The sequence below is a fragment of the Myiozetetes cayanensis genome, unplaced genomic scaffold (assembly GCF_022539395.1).
Source record: "Myiozetetes cayanensis isolate MyiCay16 unplaced genomic scaffold, myiCay2020 scf3, whole genome shotgun sequence".
NCBI lineage: Eukaryota > Metazoa > Chordata > Aves > Passeriformes > Tyrannidae > Myiozetetes > Myiozetetes cayanensis.
Window position 1 is genome coordinate 69,758,129 of NW_026087521.1, and position 19,521 is coordinate 69,777,649.

General features: G+C 43.3%; 1 protein-coding gene across 3 annotated transcripts in view; it reads left to right on the forward strand.

Annotated features, from left to right (window-relative positions):
* The first annotated feature begins 2,173 nt into the window (after window positions 1-2,173).
* PACSIN2 (protein kinase C and casein kinase substrate in neurons 2) overlaps window positions 2,174-19,521 on the forward strand; it is a 37,557-nt gene continuing 20,209 nt past the window's right edge. For all 3 annotated transcript variants that reach the window (XM_050323978.1, XM_050323979.1, XM_050323980.1), the window contains exon 1: window positions 2,174-2,339. The gene's annotated coding sequence lies outside the window, so the exon portion shown is untranslated. The remainder of the gene's footprint in view (window positions 2,340-19,521) is intronic.

Genomic DNA, 19,521 nt, shown 5'->3' on the forward strand with positions numbered 1-19,521 from the left:
CATCCTAACAGGGAGCGCTGTGATTTACATTGAATTCCTGTGCTGCTCCTTCGATCTGGGAACAAGCTGGAGCATTATTTGACCGTACAAAGAGATGAATGACTGTTTTGATGTTGAGGAAAGTCTTTAAATGCTCTGGCAGGGAGAATTCCCGGCTTTGACAATGCTCCAGGCAAAACGGAAGCGCGATTCCATACAGAAAGGGCTGGATTTACGACTGGATGTATCCCTTGTCATCTCCTGCATAAAGCCGCGCGATGCAAAGCTCGATCTCACATTTCACGAGGCAGTGTGACAAAATAAAGTGCAGCCGTGGTCAGGAGTGAAAGAAGAAACAATAAATTTCCAGGTTTCTCCCCTCAAACGTGAACTGTGGACTTTCAACATGGGAGAGAGAGAAGAACAGGAGATTAGGGGAGGGAGAAATCGTGTTCAACCTTACACAGCTTAACCAGCCTGACCAAATTTCACAGGGATCGTTTGTTGCAATTAACTCAAATCCGTTTTTGAAGGACTTTTTTTTTTTTTCTTCTTTTTACCAGAAGGTAAAAATTTATCCCAGTGCTATGGTCTCACAATCCTACAGAGCTAATCTAAGTTCCCAGTGAACTTAAAGTTCCTTAAGTTAATGAGTCACAGACTAAGTGAAAGAGTACAGGAAGGCTTGGCGCCGATCCTGATCCTATGCAGGATCCTTCTTGCACAAGAACGGCGGCCAAGAGGAAAAGACTCTCAGGACTGTTTTCCAGCCCTGCCCACTGTGCTGTCCTCGGACCAGGCAGTCCCGGGGGACAGCGCCGGAGGCACAGCGGGGATGAGAAGGGCAGATGGCAGCGAAGCAGCAGGAATTAGGAGGGGAGAAGGCGAAGGCTCGAAGGGACGGCACAAGGTCACCGCGGCGGCTCCCGCTGGGAACTTCAAACAGCCCTGGCTAAAACAAACATCCCCACCACGTCCCGCCCGCGGTGTCCTGCACCTGGACACACCTGGATGTGTCCCCTCCTCCCCGAGGTGACCCTGGAGGTGGCCGGAGATTCCCCCCATCATCCACACGAGGTGACCGGAGCCCCTGGAGATGACCCCGAGGTGTCCTGCGGGGACACACCTGGATGGAGGTGACTCGAGCCCCTCCCTGAGGTGACTGGAGCGCCCATCCCAAGGTGTCCCCACAGTGCCCGATCCCCCATCCCGAGCTGTTCCCCCACAGTGCCCGATCCCCCATCCCGAGCTGTTCCCACAGTGCCCGATCCCCCATCCCGAGCTGTTCCCACAGTGTCCGATCCCCCATCCCGAGCTGTTCCCCCACAGTGTCCGATCCCCATCCCGAGCTGTTCCCCACAGTGTCCGATCCCCCATCCGAGCTGTTTCCCACAGTGTCCGATCCCCCATCCCGAGCTGTTCCCCCACAGTGTCCGATCCCCCATCCCGAGCTATTCCCACAGTGTCCGATCCCCCATCCCGAGCTGTTCCCCCACAGTGTCCGATCCCCCATCCCGAGCTATTCCCACAGTGTCCGATCCCCCATCCCGAGCTGTTCCCCCACAGTGTCCGATCCCCCATCCCGAGCTGTTCCCCCACAGTGTCCGATCCCCCATCCCGAGCTATTCCCACAGTGTCCGATCCCCCATCCCGAGCTGTTCCCACAGTGTCCGATCCCCATCCCGAGCTGTTCCCCAGTGTCCGATCCCCATCCCGAGCTGTTCCCCACAGTGTCCGATCCCCCATCCCGAGCTGTTCCCCAGTGTCCGATCCCCATCCCGAGCTGTTCCCCACAGTGTCCGATCCCCCATCCCGAGCTGTTCCCCAGTGTCCGATCCCCATCCCGAGCTGTTCCCCACAGTGTCCGATCCCCATCCGAGGTGTCCCCACAGTGCCCGATCCCCCATCCCGAGCTGTTCCTACAGTGTCCGATCCCCCATCGAGCTGTTCCCCACAGTGTCCGATCCCGATCCCCCATCCCGAGCTGTTCCCCCTCAGCCGCCCCTCAGGGAGCGCGCACGGGCGCGCGCGCCAGCCCCACCCCTCCCAGCCCCGCCCCATCCCCTTTTCTGAGGAAGCGGCGTTGATTGACAGCCGCGGAGAGCCAATGGGAGCCCCGGCTTGGAGCGCGCTCAGCCAATGGGGTGGCGGCGGGGCGCGGCGGCGCGGGGCGGGCGGGGGCGGCAGTCGCGGCGGCGGCGCCGAGCGGATCGGATCGGAGCGGAGCGGGAGCGGGGCCGGAGCCGGAGAGCAGCGCTGGGGTCCGGCCGCGTCCGCCGCGCTCTCCCCGTCCGGTCACACCCCCGCACACCCCGCGACCCCCGCCGGGCACAGCGCGCGGGCGGCTCCCGGCGCTGCAGGTGAGGCTGGAGCCTTGGCCGGAGGTGCAGGCCGGGGTTGCGATCCGTGGCGGGCGGGGGTCCGGTCGGGCCGCGCCGGGCCGGGCGGGGAGCCCCGGGGACCCCGCGGCGGGGCCGGCGGAGGGGCCGGCGCTGCCCTTGCGGAGGGCGCGGGGAAGGTGAAGCTCTCCTTGCTCGGCGGGCAAGGGCAGGGCTGGGGCCGGCGGGGGATGACGACACCGGCTCGGTTCCTGTAGGAGGGCAGAGCTCGACGCTCGCCAAAGTTTGGTGACCCCCTCGGACGGCGCTGGCTTTGAGAGGGGGGCGCGGGGAGAGAGGGCGAGGATGGGGTCCCCGCGCTCGGGCGGGTGGGTTTTTCCTGCCGGCGGCGAAATCCCTAGGTGGTGAAGTGACCCACTGGCAGGTGACGGTGCTGGGTTGGCGGGAGGAGGTGTTTCCAGGGGGGACAGCGAGGTTTTAAGCGGCTCACACCCCTCCGAGTGCCGGAATGACCCAGCCGAGCCAGGCTTCTCGATCTTGCCGTTGCCGCCTTCAGTCTGGACTTTTCCCTTTTTTGGCTCGTGGAAAGAATCTCCTCATCTCCCGAAACTGTGGGAGAGACAGACATCCCTTTATGTGCTCCGGGACTACCTGGTCAGGGAAGGACAGGGCCTGTACAGTGCTGGCTGTGTGGATCTGTCCCGGCTGCCGGGCTGTCCGGGGCTGCAGTGACTCAGAAGCTGATGGATTCACTCTTCAGAGAGATTCAGCCTTCTGAGCCTTCACCCTTTTGCCCTCTCAGCAAAGGAAGCCAGGAAGATGCAGTGCTGCCCTTTGCAAGCTGAACGTTTGGAAATTCAACGTAACCTTGCAGTTTTGAACCGTCAGATTACTTATTAAATAGTTAGGATAATTGAAAACCAGTGCACCTATTTGTGTAAGTTCGGTCCTTTCCACCTGACCCAGACTGGGGTGAGAAACGAGCCTTTGGATGTGTTACTTCTGTTTTCTTCTGTTGTGCTCCACGACCTCCAAAAGGCTTCTTAAAAGGTTGCCATGAGACTGTTTCCTCTTGCTTTTGTAGGTGAGGGGGATCCCCTTCTGCTAATTTTGATCTAATTCCAGCGTTTGTTCAGCCCTTGTCTAAAGACAAAACCTTCCCACTGCTTTTAAAAGCTAAGACAATGATAGTGCATTACATACAGTCACAGTGAAGACTGCATTATGTAAACAACGGGGTTTTAGCGCAACAAAAGGATCGTTCTCGCGTGTCTGTGACACGAGACTGATAGAAAAAACACCGCTTGGTCTCTTCCTTGGGCCGGGGGGGACACACAGGACAGGACGACTTCAAGGTGAGAGGCACCTCAAACAGTATTTTGGATGGGCACAACTCCTTAATTGCATTCCTCACTATTAAGGTTGTTAACACTGAGGGCTAATGTGCTGACTCTTCTATACCTGTACCTGCCTGAAGTGGTGTTTTGTCAAACTTGTATTTTGCCTTCCAAGATAATAGTTAAATTCTGCCAGCTCTGACTGAGTCAGCTTGAAAAGGAGCGTGTGTGTCTGTTTAGCCCAGTGCAGCAGCATTTTGGAGGTCTCTGATCATGATATAAGCACAGCTTGGGTATGGTGAGCAGGAGTGCAGGTGCTGTTCTCTGTCCAAATAAAGAATTTACAGATCTGGAGTCGATTATTTTGTTGTTGTTGTTGTTGGCTCAGGTCAATGTGTTGTGCAGTGCCACAGCAGAATAAACATTAAAAACTGCCCTGGGGTTTGAACTGCATACCACACATGGAGCAACAATTTCGGTGTTGAAAGAAAGCACAAATGATTAAACAGTTTATTAAGGGTTGATAGACAAAACTGGTTGGGATTTTTTTAAATTGATTTTTTTTTCCCCTCTCATTGTAAAGAGGGTGTGCTGCAAGTGGGTACAATAATTAATATTGAGCTGACAAATTAGATGGCATTTATGATTGCCAGGCTTGGGGTTTGCTGCGTGGATGACCTTAAGTGTTCTTTCACTTTTTCTTTTAAATTGTCATAGGGTCATGAGGAAGCTTCTATATTCCACAAGTCATCTCTGCAAGAAAAGCTTGATTTTACTTCGTGGTATATAATTAATTGTGTTTTGCTGCTTGTTCTTATTTATACCTTTGAAGTGCCATCACAGTGAGGTGGCTTTCTGACTGTGATCATTGTGATCTACGAGTGTTTTTAAACAACACCTCCAGAAAACACCCAGATGACATATTTATTCTCAGGGGCAGATGTCTGTTGTGTCAAGGCACTTGAATGTTGGTCTGAAAAATCAATGTTGTGAACCTGTTCTATTTGACGTGTTTGGATGATTGAGGGTCAGCCATGAGAAGTTTTGTGCTCGTGGTCTGTCTGCACAACATTGTTGGGTGCCTTTTCCTCCTCTAGAGCTGAGTGAGCCCCTTGCTTCAGGATGGCCAGCTGTCCATTCCGTGCTTAAAATGAGCCTGAAGGCTCCTGCAGCTTGAAGTGGGACAAGAAATTCCTGTGCTCCTTGCAGGAGCTGGAAGAGGATAAAATGCTTAGCAGGGCTGCTACCAGTCACAAATTGCCTGTGCTTGAATCTGTGGGAGTAATACAAAGTAGCTAAAAAGTAATAAAAAAAAAAATGGTGAAAAGCTGGTAAAAGTAGCTAATTCAGCTTTCTGTTGTGAGTTGGTGAATGGTTTTCTCGATGTGGGAGTAGCAGGTCCTGGAAAAAGTGCACCTTCTCATCCAGTGAGCCAGGAGAACAGTAGATGCAGATGGAAGGGTTGTTTGTTTGTTTGTTTGTTTTCTTTAATAGAGTTGTTTAAACAAGCAGGTAAACTGCATAGATTCGTGTCTTTTTGGGTTTTGGAATCTCTGCTTTTTTAAAAAGTACCAAGATTTAATGACTTACTTGTTGCCTGGAATGAAGTCTGTCTAATGCTTGAACTGAAGAGCAGTCTGTGGGATTAACAACTTCTTTGTAACACAGGATTTAATTCCAGTCCTGTCTTAATCCCCAGAATTTCAAGAAGGGCCATTGTTCCTTTCAGCCTAACCCCAGTGAGTGATTTTTGGCTTGACTTAATGTAATGATGGATTGTTCCCAGGAGATGAAAAGGAAGAAAGCAGGAAATAACAGTGATGTAACTGTCCTGAGATAAACCATCTTAAGGATTCTGAATCTGTGGTTGAATAAATGACATATTTAATTAATAGGAATGTTACCTGGCTGATTGACCCATGGGGGTTGAGAGGAATAACCTGGAGCTGAGGGTAAATTCTGTTGTATTCAGGGGTCTACAGGTGTGTCACCAGACTTGAACGTTGGTCCTTTATGCCTTATCCAAGGTGCCTTTTCTGGGGGAAGGGAACAGTCCAGATTTCTCTGATAATGTTGGTCCTTGGAGTGTGGGTGATTCTGCTGAGCTGGCGTGTGTGGGTAGAGTCCTGTGATCCTCGGTGGACAGGATGTGTCAATATTTGAGCAAGTACCAGCCCTAATTAGTAAATAGGGGTAGAAGTGGCCTGGCTGTTGAAACCCTGCACAGAAATGGGCTCTGAAGCAAAAAGAAAACGTCTCTCAGGCTTCAAATAGCGCGGTTTGGTTCAACATTTTAGAACACGCAAATATTTAAAAGCTGCTCCTGAGTACACGAGGCATTGTAAATATTTTGGTAATAATGGAAACCTGTGTCTTGTGTTGTTTGGCTTTGGGCCAATGCATGTTGTTAACCCTTTTTTGGACCCTGCTTTGAGTTAAGAATTAATTCCAAGGCACCTCCAGACCAAATATTTTAAACAACCTTTGGTCACAAACTCTAAGCCAGTGAATGACAAACCAGAGTTCAATATAACAGCAAAAATGGTGGGGGCAGTGCTGCTTTCTGGTTGGGAGAAATGGTAACTCGGTGATAATATTGATAACATGTCAAATGCCCTCGTGGTGAATGTCACTTTACTGGATGTTCAATTCCACACCAGTGTTAGAGCTGGGAAAGTGAGACATGGGACACACATCGGTGGCACCAGAGGATTCCATAATAATGTGTTATTTTCCTTGGAGCTGCAGCAGCTGCAGGAGCAGCTGAGAGCTCTATGTTGTGGGGTGTGTGTTGGTGGTCTCTGTTAGATACCAGTTGGAGCTGTTGGAAGGTGTTCCAGAATGTCTCTGGAGTGTCAGTGTTCCCTAAAGCTGCTGATATTTCAAATATTATTGCAGAAGTGTCACCACTCCTTTCTTGGCCACTTAGTCCTCTCCACCTGCATTATAACCCCACACAAACTGTTCACTCACGGGACACATACAGTGAATTTCAGTGGGTTTAAAAGGGCTTGAGTTATGTTCCCAAAGGCAAAAATTTAATCTCTTACTCATGTGCTTGCACATTAACAATGAAAATACCTTTTTTTCCCCCCATCTTTTCAGGGTTTGTGTGTTGTCTGTGCACTTGCTTATCCCTTGTGTTAGCAAAGCGTCTTGTAACTTGTGGCACTTTGTGCTACTTCTACTCACCACTGATAATCAGGATGTAATAAAGTAAGGGAAATGAAGTGTATATTAACACAATTTGTACACAAAATTGTTGCTCAGCCTGGCAGCTGAAATTGTGCTACATGAGCTGCTCAAATACAATTTACTGACTCAAGAGTGTCCCCTCAAACTCTTTAGAGTTAAGCAAATTGAAGATGTGCTTAAATTTATGGTCCTTGACTTTTACCAATTTTAAGTGCATGAGTGAATGGATAATAAGTATCAAATCATCTTAAATTCATAACTTTAAAGGTGAACTTGCTGTTTATTTCTTGAATTTTTGCTTAAAGTATTTCAGTGTGGAAGGAGCAGGAGGCAGTTGAAAGGGATTTTAAAGCTGAACAAGTTCCAAGTAGAAAGGAGTCAATAGTCCCTGTCTTTTAACTTTTCGAATACTCACTTGTAGATGTGTCTGAGGTATAATGCTGAGATTTATTCTTATGTAATGAAATTCTGTTTTTATAGAAGAAACTAAGTGTTAAATAATTTTTTGAACCTGGATTCTTCTGTTACTTTTCTAAGCCCAGTCTTGGCTTTTCTCAGTAAAGTTCTACTCCACCTGATGGGGTTTTTTTGAAGCAGGTGCTCAGATTGGCCAGTAGAGAACATTTTAGCAGCACAAAACACAATTGCAGAACATTTTGTGCTCTTCTTTGTTTAATTGCTGCCTTCACTGGATATCATGAATGTCTTGTCTGTTCATTGAGGTGGGACCTAATTTAGTATTTATCTTTGTAAACACAAATTTGAGGCGATTAAAAGGCAGTCCACATAGTTTTAAAGGATCTGCAGGTGAACCTTAAAAATTTTTAGTTATTATATTTGATCTTAAAATTGGCTTGAATTTGGCTAAGGAATCCTTTATCCAAAGTAGTATAAAACTTGCAGTGTCCCTGTGTCAGAGAGCAACGTGTGGGCTTAGTCTGTATCAAGTGACTGTATTTTTAGCACTTGGTTTAGAGGCTATTCCATAATTCCTGGTAGAATGTAAATCCTGTGGGTGGTGTGGGTATCACAGATAAAACCTGCGTGGTGCAAATGTTAATCTTTGTCAAGTCCAGTAAGTGTTAAACACAAAGAGAGAAACCAAATCCCATGCCTTGATTCTGAGTTTATTTTGGGTTCTGCAAGACAACCTATAGGTTTTTGTGGTTTTGTTTTTTTTTTTTTTTTGCTTTAGACTTTGATCAGGCTGATGAAATGTGATGTATTCTCCAGTTATCTGGGGTTTTTCAGTGTAGACAAACTCGAACTGGAACAGGAGATTCCCCTTTATCCCTCCTCCCCTCTCCTGCCAAAGAGGCCGCATAGGAAGCACCTTTGTTCCCACTCGTCCTTAGGTATTGCAGAGACACTTTGTGCAATTGTAATTAAGGCAAAATGGGGCTAAATTTAGCCTGGGATGAATGTGCTGCTGAACAGAATTACTGGGTTTGCAGTAATAATTTTAGCAGGTTTTATGCTGAGGGGTTTTACTGCAGAGCAGGGAAATATGGAAAGAGATGAGCAGGTTTTCGTGTTTTTGGACACATTCAAAGCTGTTTTCATTGTGCACATTTTATGAGGGTTTTTCATTTCATAAATATGCATAAAATACTGCATTTTTGGGGGTGAATAATGCTGCCCCACTATAATACCTTTTGATATCATTTGTCTGAGTTGTGAGCGATGTTGGAAGTTCAGTTCTGGAGTTCAAAATCCCATAAAAACATTATAAATTTTCAGGGATGTGTCAAGTATCTAATTTAGGTAGGACACTTTCCTATTAGGTAGGAACAAATACCACCAGAAGCCGAAGATTTTAATAAATATACCCCTCCAAACGTGTTTTGAGTTTGCCAAGGGAAAATGTGTCACGTGAATCCTGGGATTTTTTTTTTTTTTTTTTTTAATTGCAGTGAATAGTTAGAGAACAAAGTTATGTGATCTCAGAAAGAAAACTTTAATAAAAATCTTGTGAAACCCTCTTTGTCATGCAATAGCAGTTGGCTTGTGCACTCTTCAACCCTGCAGAAGGGGAGAAATGAGCAATTTAAGACTCCTGCTATTGTTAAATTGCTTGGTCAGCTCTTGTTGCAATTCCTGCAGGAATCTCTGCAGTGCCTTCCAGGAGGAATTAAATTGGAGCTACTTTAGTTGTGCAGCTCATGAGAATTATTGGAATGGGCAAAGCCATTTTAAAATTTAAATGAAGTTTAAAATTTAGTTTAATTTGATGAGTTTTAATTTAATTTGGTGAGGTTTTTAAAAATTAACTTAAAATGAAACAAATTTAAATTTAAGACTAAAAGCTTAAGATTAAAAAATATCACACACAAGCATTGACGTCAGAATCAGGATGTGAGTTATAAATTCGGGGTACTGTGAAAAATCTCAGTCTATCTGTAGTGTCTGCCCCCCCCAAAAAAAGATGGAATGTAACTCGTGTCTTCCATGTATCCACCACCACCCAGTTTCAAGTGCTTCACTGCTTTATGGAGCTGTGAATACCGAAAGAGGTGCTGGAAATGTAGCTCCGTGGGCACAAAAAGACATTTTTATATCTTGTTTCCCAGTTATTTTTCTGGTTCAAGTTAAAAAAAAAATATCACACCACTTTTTGGGTGAAAGGCAAGTACGAGCAGAGATTTGACCCACACGTGTCAAGTGCATCAAATGACAATGGAATAATTAGAAGTTTTATCTAAAACTTAAATATTCAAGAAGTTACCCATTTGAAAATTCACTTCACAGTTTGCTATTGGATTTCTCTGGATTTTTCCTGGAATTTCAGACCTGATACAGAATTCCTGGTTATCTGTGTTAAGCTGCTGAAGATTCACACAGTAACTTGCATCCAGCCCCTGATGTCATGGAATACATTCTCGGAATATTCCTGTTGGAATACCCTGACTAGGGGACTGCTAAGGGTGATTTTTAGAGATTTTGGGAATTTGGGATATAGGCTCTCAGTGCCTTTATCTGACAGTTATTGTGGAACCTTCCCAGCTAAAATCTGGTATTAAAGGTGCAAACAGGTCGAACCTTTATTTTCTGTGAAGGAAGGGGGGGTGGGAATTTTTCCTGATCAAATCATTTTTTGATGGAATTGGATTTTTCCTGGTGCAAACTGTGCTCTGTCCCAGGTGAAGCTCATGGATTGGCAGACTCAAACCAGAGCCAAGAGCTTCCAGTGCCAAAGTGTTACCAGTCCATGACAGGGTCTGTAAACATCAGCCTTCTTTGGTTGCAAACTGGCATTTGCACTTGGAATTGTGGCCACAGTTTTTAAGACATTATGGCAAGTATAAACCAGGCAATAAAGCATTTTCTTTTCCTATGAAATATGTGGAATATTCAGATTCTGAGAGGGGAAAAGGGAGGTTTTATTGGTTTGGGGTGTCAAGAGTTGGACATTTCATTTTCAGTTTCATGAATGACAAGGCACAGAATAAATGCACACTGTTTTAAGGAATCAACCTAAGGTTATTTAACTCTTGAATACTCTGTATAGTACATTCTTTACCAATAAAGTTTTTTAGATGTGGTAAAATACAACTGGTTTGAGTGTAATACCTACTTTCTTTTTTTTTTTTGGGGGGGTGACTGATGCATCATTCAGTGTTCCTTTTTGAAATTGTGCTTATGCCTGAAACACATAAGAAGGGACACTTTGCATAACCTCAGTAAACACTCTAAAGAATAGTTTAAAAATACTTCTGAAATTTGTTCTTCTGTGTGCTCTGAGCTTTAGGAGATTTTCTAGGGGCAGGCCTGATTTTTCTGGTTGTGTTCATATCAGGTGGCTCCCTTAAAGCTTTAAGCCTTCAGAACTAGAAGTGAAAAATTCCTGTTCTCAGCTGAAGTGTTCTTGGCTTGAACTGGGACATGATTATGAAAAATATCTGCATATGTGGCTTGTAAATATTATAAATAACATCTTTTTGTGGGCCACTTTTGTCACGTTTTCTTCGTTGTCATTCATTTGCTTCTTTATTTGTCTAAGCCTTTTTTTTCCTGACTATTTCAAGATCTCACATATCTATTCTTCCCACTACCATATGATGGAGATAGTTAAATGTGAAATTTATTATTCACTGAGCAAGCCTGTGACTTGATTTTCTTATTCTTGGGGAAGCAGAAATCTTACTTTCAGTTCAACTTCTAAGCTCTTCCTGCATAATCGAAGCTTTCATCTCGCAGCTGTTGAACTCATCAGCCCTTTTCTTTTTTTAGGCTGGTGGCACAAAAACCTGTGCAGTGGCTGTTTTTGTGTGTTTGTGTGCGTGTAAACCACGTATATATTGTTTATACACACAAAGTAGATGTCAGAAATCTGGCTTAGGCCGTTCCTTGTGAGTGTGGGCGAGTTGGATGTTGTAATTCCGGGATGATTTTACTGCACCACCTGGATTCTGCTTCCACTGAGCAGGTGACGCTGCATTTGAATGTCAGGACTCCAGACTTTGTGTGGGGCCTCGTGTTGGGCAGCTTCTCACTTTGATTGCCACGTGTAGAATGATTTGCAGTAAATTAAATGGCTTAAGAAATGTCACCTGTTTGTTCTGAAGCTCTTTGCCACAGGAATTAAATTCAGGAAGCAAAAAAGGTGTATAATTCTATCTTTAGCAGCAGCTGATCCTGTTTTTGAGAATCCCTGTGTAACCATTTAAAATGGTGAAGTTCCTCAATGAAAAAGGCAGTTTTTATTACTGCTTTCACAAAGGCTTTGGACCACACATATTAAAGACAACCTTGCATCCTTAGATTTTCAACAGTAGGGTTTTTCAGACTCTGCTCTCCAGAGAGCACTAAACTGAACTTTGGATTATCTCCCTTCCTATTATTTTTTTTTCTGCCTTTTACCCGTTGCCAGTGTGCAGGTCCCAGCTGTTTAAATGCCCTGCAATCAGTGATGGCACATTTATTAACTGCAGAACTACGATGGGGATTGTGAGGGGAGGAACTGTCAGCTCGTGGGGCCTCTTGTCCCAGTTCCCTTGAACTTCAGTCCCATTTAGGTTGTGGAGTACATGGCTGACCTACTTGTACTTCAGTCAGGCATTCACTGAAAATGCCATTCACTGGTATAAAAAGCTTTCCTTTTCCTGAAAAGCTGCACAAGGGTAAAAAAAGACCCCAGGTCTTTCAGAGGTTGGTTCACCAAATTAAGCATTTATTTCCCATTTCGGGATGCTGCATTGGAGTGATTTTGCGTGTTTGGGCACGTGATGTGTTCCCAGATCTGTGAAAATCATCAGGAATTCTGGCTGCTCCACTCTGCTCCCTGCTCTGAACCCTTAATAAGATTAGAGGAACCTTGGAGAAGGAAAACTTTCACCTTCTCTCTTGCCCAACCTGCATCTCATATGCATATCTCTCACATCTCTTTTAAAGCAGCACACTTTCCATTTGGAGTTGCATTAGGGGTTAAAGTAGGTTTAAATGTCCTGGATAAAAAAACCCACCCCCACTCCTGTCTTTGCTTGTCAAATTATGGTACAAGGAAGGCCATAAAATATGATCTCTCACCACAATATTTAAGAGTGATACCTCCAGGTAGCTTAGACCAGTGAGCTTGGTATAAGGAGCCAGTTCATTAAATTTATTACAAAAAAAAATGAATTAAATGTTTCTAGGGAATATTTAACTCTGCTGGGTCAGCAGCCCGTGTTGTGTAGATCACTGAGTTGTAAGTACAGGTCTTCTGGCTTTGCTGCAGTAATTATCATTTCAGGAGCAGCAAATTAAATTGCCCAGAAACAGGAGAGGTCCTGGCTAAAGTTTAGCTCAGGTTCACTGAGCTGAAAATCTGTTTAAACAGAACTCAAGAGTTTCTTCTTCCCAACTTCAGCACAAGCACAGTTTAATTCTCCTAATAGTTCTTTAGGAGCTGGATTCAGTTTGCTTTAAAATCTGAATTAATCTTGTTTAATCTGAAATATGAAATACTGTCAGGTGCTCTTTTGCTGTGTTACGATATGGCATTGATTTTGAAACACTTGAACAGCTCTTTCATTGTTCCTAAATGAATAATTGCATATTTAACTTACTGCAAAAGAAAGACAGTGGAGGTTAAGTGTGGCTGGGATTGTTTTCTTTCTATATTTATGAACTGTCTATAAATTTTGTATCAGTTCCAGGAGTGACCCCGCTGAAAAGATGTGTAACGTTCATCTGATGACGATCACAGCTGAAAACGTTGCTTTTCATCTGCAAGGCTGTCTTCATGCATTGATAGTGCTTTCCCCAAACACCAGACTACCCTTGGATGTATTTTGGGAATTGGGGAATGTTGCAGGATATTTGACCCACTTTTTGCCAGCAGGGCTTGTGTGAGGGAGGGGGTAATAACTACAGGAAGAATTGGTAATAATGGAAATTACTGGTGAGAGATTTCTCATGGCCAACAGTTCTGGAAGTGGTCATTTAATTAATGCTTTAGCAAGAATTCACACAGCTCTGTACCAGCTTAGGCTGCCCCTTGAACAAAAGCTGTGCCAGCAAGTAATTCCTGGTTTGATAGGATAGATCTGTCACTGCACGGGTGGTGAGGAGCTATCCCAGAAAATCGCTGCCTTTGCCTCGTGGAGAACAATCCACTCAGCTCCGAGGAGTTCTGTGTGGAAATGGGACATCTCTGCCCTGTTTAGATGAAGTACAATGTAAGTTTGTTTGTTTGTTTATTTGTTGTTTTTAATGAGTGCACTGTGGTGTGAGGAACTTGAGTTATTTTACTGGTTCTGGGAGTCTTCTCCTGTCTCATCCTCAGCAAGGTCCTTCAGAGACATTAGGAAGGTCTGTTTTTCTTTGTGCCTTCTCTTCATCCAGAAAAGATGCAGTGGAAGGTGGAGTTTGCTGAGATGTTGTTAATGCACGGATTGACAGTTTCTAACAGCGCTTTGGGCTTTGGAAATAAATTGGTTTTAAGGACAGGGCTGGATTGGGCTCAAATGAGGTGTGGGAATCAGTTCTCTCCTGAGGTAAAGAACAGCAATTTAACCTTCAGATGAGGGAAGAAAACCCTGTTTCACCTTAATTGAGAGGGTTTAGTCAGGCTTCTATTCAACCCACAACAGTATTTCATTAATTAATATCCCAGCCCCGTATTTCCTGAGGTGGAAAAATACAGCTTTTGACTGGAAACAACACAGCTGTTTCCTGAGCCTGCAAAATGTGCCTCCACGTCTCCCTGAGATATTTAAAAGCACTTTTCTCCACTACTTGTGTAGGATTGGAAATCCTAACCTTTACCGTGGGCTACACGTGGTCTTTCACATCATAAACCTGAATGTTCAACTTACAGAAAAAAAACCCAACCTATTAATGAAGGCTTAGTCTTTTCAGGTGAGTATTTGGCCAACAGAATGTGCAATGGCTTGGCAAACAACTCTCCCAGTTGCTTATTTTTCCTACCAAAAATACACTATCCTGTGGCATAGCTGAAATAAAAGCTTTTTTGGCCAAGAGAATGTGGTGTTTTGCAATTTTTATTTGAGGGTGTTCATCATGTTGGAAATGATGGTCCTGTGCTGTCTAAAACATCCATTTCTAGAATGGTTATTGCATTATTTTTTATTTATGTGCTTTTTTTTCCCCAAGTAGATCAGTGCTGATAATTTGTGTGACTTATGTGATCAGGTAAGTTGTGATATCTGAGGCAGTGCTTCTTATAATGTTCTATTTTGCTTCCTAATTTGATGCCAGTTTAGAGCAGCCACTTTTCTCTGCATCTGCTTTGTCAGTGCAGCTGGAAATGCTGGTTCGTGGGTTCTCTCCTGGAGAACACATCAATGTTACGTTTGTTTTTGCACTGCTGGAAAATCCTACTTAAACTAAATATCCCTTAGATATTTCCCTTGATGTTTTGCTAAACTAAATTTCCATTAGGGTTGTCTAATTCCACTTGGTAAAGGACCAGTTATTTATTTTTTTAAGTGTCTGGGCACTTAAAATTGCTTTCTAACTAAATGTTTACCAAGTTTAATTTGCAAGTTCCGAGGGGTCTTGTGCCCCCTTCGTGCTTCTTTGAAACAAACCCAAAGGCATATTTATCTCATTTTTATATATGAATATTAAGGTTAATGTTTGTTTATTAATATTAAGGTTCACTTCATTTTAAGAGACTCTGACAGCACGTGTGAATCAGTGGGTGATGTCACAGGCTCTACAAAAGTGAACTTTAGAAAAGGGTGAACACTTGTAATTAAACTGAAGTTTTTTCCTGCTTTTTATCATTTTAATCACTCAAGGCTAAACAATTGAAAGGTCTGATTTGAAAAATCGAAGAGTCTTTTTTGAAGCTGCTTTAGTTGACAAATGGCCCTGAGTTCTTCAGGTGGTTTTCTGGTAAAATTTACCCAAAGCCAAAGAAACAAGTTTTAAAATTACCAATCCAATCCAGCTTGGGGCAGAGTGTTATAAAAGAAATGGAAGAACAGTTTTTATCTGCAGAACTGTGTATTTTCTTCTCCTCACATAGTTTATTCTGATTACTGCCTCGTACCTCCAGGTAAGCAGGAAGTATAATCTGAATATATTAAGGTTTAATTTCAGTTTAAGCAAGTATTTTAAAGTTCCACATACTCCACTTTATCATCTTGGCTGATGTATCTGTGCTATTTAAAGCCTGTGCTTTGCAGTGTTAATAATTTCCTGTGGTCAGTGTCTATTTAACTTAAAATTAGAAACCTCTGCAAAGCCTCTGAAGGTGATTAATAACTGTCCTGGTTAAAACAAAAATTGCACAATCAAAAATGAGTATAATAATAATAATAATTTCTGCTTGACAAGCCTCACATGGGATAAAAAATTTTAGTTATATTTTCTTTCAGTGTCAAACCAGACAGAAATGGTGGCTCATGACTTGTCCTGTCTTATTTACTTGGATATATGTGAAATAAAGTGTACAGGATAAGAGTCTTTTTGCAAAGTTAGGGTCATTGCCTCACCTCTGAGCTGCACTTCTGTGCTGTGTTATTCCAGTGTCATCTGGAATCACCTTTATTGGTGATTTTAAGTTTTTATTCATTTAACAAAATATTCAAACTGTAATTACCAAAAGTTAACTGCTCCCATTCCTTTTATTTTATACAGAGTTTCATTTCAGGGACTGTCTTCTCTCTGTAGTTGTGTTGGTGGTTTTTTTACCTGTGGTAAATACCATGGAAATTTAAACTTTTTTAGTCATCTTGTGTGTTAAAACTGTGGCCTGAATGTGTGTTCGTTGCTTGTATATTTAGGGCAGTGGATTAGTGCTGCTTTCAGTGGTTACAGCCATTAACAGACAGGCTGAATTCCCCAGGAAATAATGATTTAATTTCCTTTTATGGCCTTTTCTCTGGTGTTTGTTGCTGTAGTAGTTTTCTTGCTGGAGACTGAGGGATCTTCTTAAATACACAGAGTGTGCTGCTCTCCCTGCTTTATAGATTGAAAAATAAGAATTTGGCCCAAATCACTGACTTGAGGCTCCACCTTTGAAAATCCAGGGCCTGGCCTCTATTAATAAAATGCAGTCACGTCCACTAATTTCAGTTAGGAGACTTCTCAGCACTTGGTGGTGATTAATTGTGGGTTGATGCATTTGTTCCCTGCACCCAGGGGCTGGAATTCTTTGGTGTCACTGGAATGTGTAAGCCCAAGCCACCTTTCTTCCTGTAGTGGCTTGTCCTGTGAATCTCTGGAGTTTCCAGTGTGCAGTCCCTGTGATTGTAACAGGTTTGGGTTCATGTTGTCACAATATTGTAAAGAAATTTACACTTTTTTATTTCTATGTAAACAGCAACCTCGAGGAAGTCTGATATATGGATAGAACAGAGAAGGAAATAAAAGTCTAAATTGCTTTATTTAGCCAGGGAATTTGAGGTAGAGCATGTTCATGGTAGGGAAACTTGGTAGCAAACCACAGGAGTGTGCACTGAAGGCTTGGGATGTATTTATTCCTATGCCATGAAGTCTCATTTCCTTCCTGCTCTGGATGGAACAAACCCTGAGAGTTCAGTGGATAAATATATATATATATATAAAATAAGGGAGGATCCTGTAGCTGAAGGTTTTTATGAGCAGCTGATTGCAGTTGTGTCCTTGTACATCAGTAATTCACTCCCCAGTCGTGAAACTTGGGATCCTGATGAGTCACATCCCTAGTGACAAACCCTGTCATTCCAAAAATAAGTCTCAAAGCTAATGGGACCAGATGCTTTTCTCTTCTAGAGACTGGCTCTGTTTCACAGTGAGAGTTCATCAAAGTTATCTCTCTGGAAGCTTGAGGGGGTTTAACTGAAGCATTTCTTTAAACTTTCTTTCCCCTCTTCCTCTTTGAAAACACTGGGATTCCCTGGGTTATTTTGTCTTCTGAAAGCCTGCATTTACTGCACAGATTTTTGTGAGCTGTGTGTTGTGCTGATCTCTGCCACCTGACATAAGAAAAACAATAAATCAGATATCTCAACAGGAACAAAGCAAGGAATTTTGCAACTTGCTGTCAAGGTAACAACCCCCAACTCAACTTCTTGAGAGCAGAGGCAGCTTAATCTGTTCAGCTGGTTTTGTGTGTGTGGGATCTGAAGGTCTGCCTGCTCATTCTTAGTTAATATTTCCCCAAATCCTCCCGTGTTAAGCCTTCAGGATGTTTACAGCAATTCCTGTCACACTGCAGGGCAAGGTCTCGAGCTGGAATGTTCCCTGAGAGGGAAGCTTTAAAAAAGAGTCACATTTCTTTATTGCTCAGTCCCAAAGATCAGTGCATCCTAATTTACAAGACTCGCTGAAAAACCAGAGACCAGAACCCCCCTGTTTTTGTGGCTGTTACAGTGTGTGCTGTTTAGTGTATAGTTATTTTTGACTGTTGGACTTCATGGCTTTATTTTTAACCTCTATAAGTTCTCGTGGCTGATGTGTGCTGGGACCTTTGATGACTTTCTTGTAGGACCTTTGATGACTTTTTTCTGTGCTGCTTCGTGTTTGGTGCTTTACCTGCCTGAGAAGGATCCAGAGGGGGTGTCTGTCCAGTGAAAATCTTTAATCTGCCTTTAAGGAAAATGGGATTTATACCCCTGCCTTCTCTTCCTTCCTGCTGCAATCCAGCTGAGCAAAGAACCCCCCAGCCTTGGGAGATGCAGGTGATGATTATTTGTGGAGAATCTTCCTTGTTGACTCGGTCTAAATTTTCTAGATTTTACGTGACAGCTGTAGCTGTTGATAGATTTACTTCTTGTGGTGGAAGGAGAAACCCTACAGAAAAAAAAAAAAAAAAAAGAAGAAGAATTCAATGAACTTTCCTCGTGAAACCTCTGCAAATTCACTTGAAGGAGGGGGAGGACCAATCCCTGACAGAAAAAAATGTGCTGAAGGCCTGGCTGCTGTCATAATTCTCTTTCATGACTCACCCCACTCCATGTTCCTATCTCAGAATTCAGTTTATTTTTAAGTAGGGCTGTACAAATAGTGGTGTGTTTTTTTTTTTTTCCTGTGCCAGCTGTTGCCATGACTTCACAATATTTCCCTAAATACGCTTGCTCATACTTTCTCACAGCGTAGCATTTGGCCTCCAAAAACCTTTCCTTCCATCAGTATTTCCTGAGGGCTGATCATTTTCATGCTTTTATGGAAAAAAAGGGAGAACTCTGTGTTGCGTAGTTTTAATAGGAATAAAAGAGGTAAAAAAAAACCCCACTCCCCACAACCTGTTCCCTCGTTTAAGGAAGGCTCAGTTTGGAGCTTTTTCCATGTAACTTCTCAGATGAAATTTTCCAGCACTGCTATAATTTGGGCTGGTTTTGGTTAAAGGTAAGTGGACATTGGATTATTCCTTCAGAACAGTTTCACTCTCTTTCCTTTTTGGGATTCTGACAACCTTTGTAATCTTGTTCCTTCCCTTGTTCTGCGTGGCATTCCTGGGAATTCTCTGGTTTCACGGTAATCAGGGCTGCCTTAATTGCAAAAAGAAACAGTTACCAGAATCTCTTTTCATTGATCTGGCAGGTTGTCTTTAAACAACAAATATATTTGTATATTATACAATAATACCAGAAATCACGGCTAAAGAGACCACTGCATAGCAGACTCCGAGAAAAAGCTGTTTAATTTTAAACTGCCCTTAGGAATTCGTCCAACAACTTGCAACTTTATTGCACTTTTGTTTCCTCCCTGGGCTGCTTGTATCTGTCTGAGATAGGATGTGAAAAAAAATATAAACCCACTTGCAAATGTGAGCTTTGCTTGCCCTGCTGAGCTGTGAAAACTGCAAGGGGCAAAACACATTCCACGTGAAGGTGTGGTGCTTAGAGACTCAAAATTGAGTAGTGTTTTAACTTCTCCCCCTTGGTTCAGTAAAAGCACAGGTGGAAAAGCTGGTTTTTTTTTTGGGGTTTTTTTTTTTGGTAATTACTAATAACATAATTTGGGGGTTGTTGCACCAACATGTAAAGATAATTTGTCCTGTTATGATCTTATTTGACGTTTCACAGAACCTTTCTTATATATATTTTTTTTTTGGTAGTCTTTTAAAAATGAAAATCTTAACAGTTGATGTTCCTGTAGTGGTTTTTATGTGTTCAGATTCAAGGTTATTTAAGCTTTTTGAGAGTGGCATTATGTCAGTGAATTGGATGAAAAACTGAATTAAAGGTATTCAAGGGGTGAGGGTAAAATCTGTTTACCCATATGTAGCCCTGTAG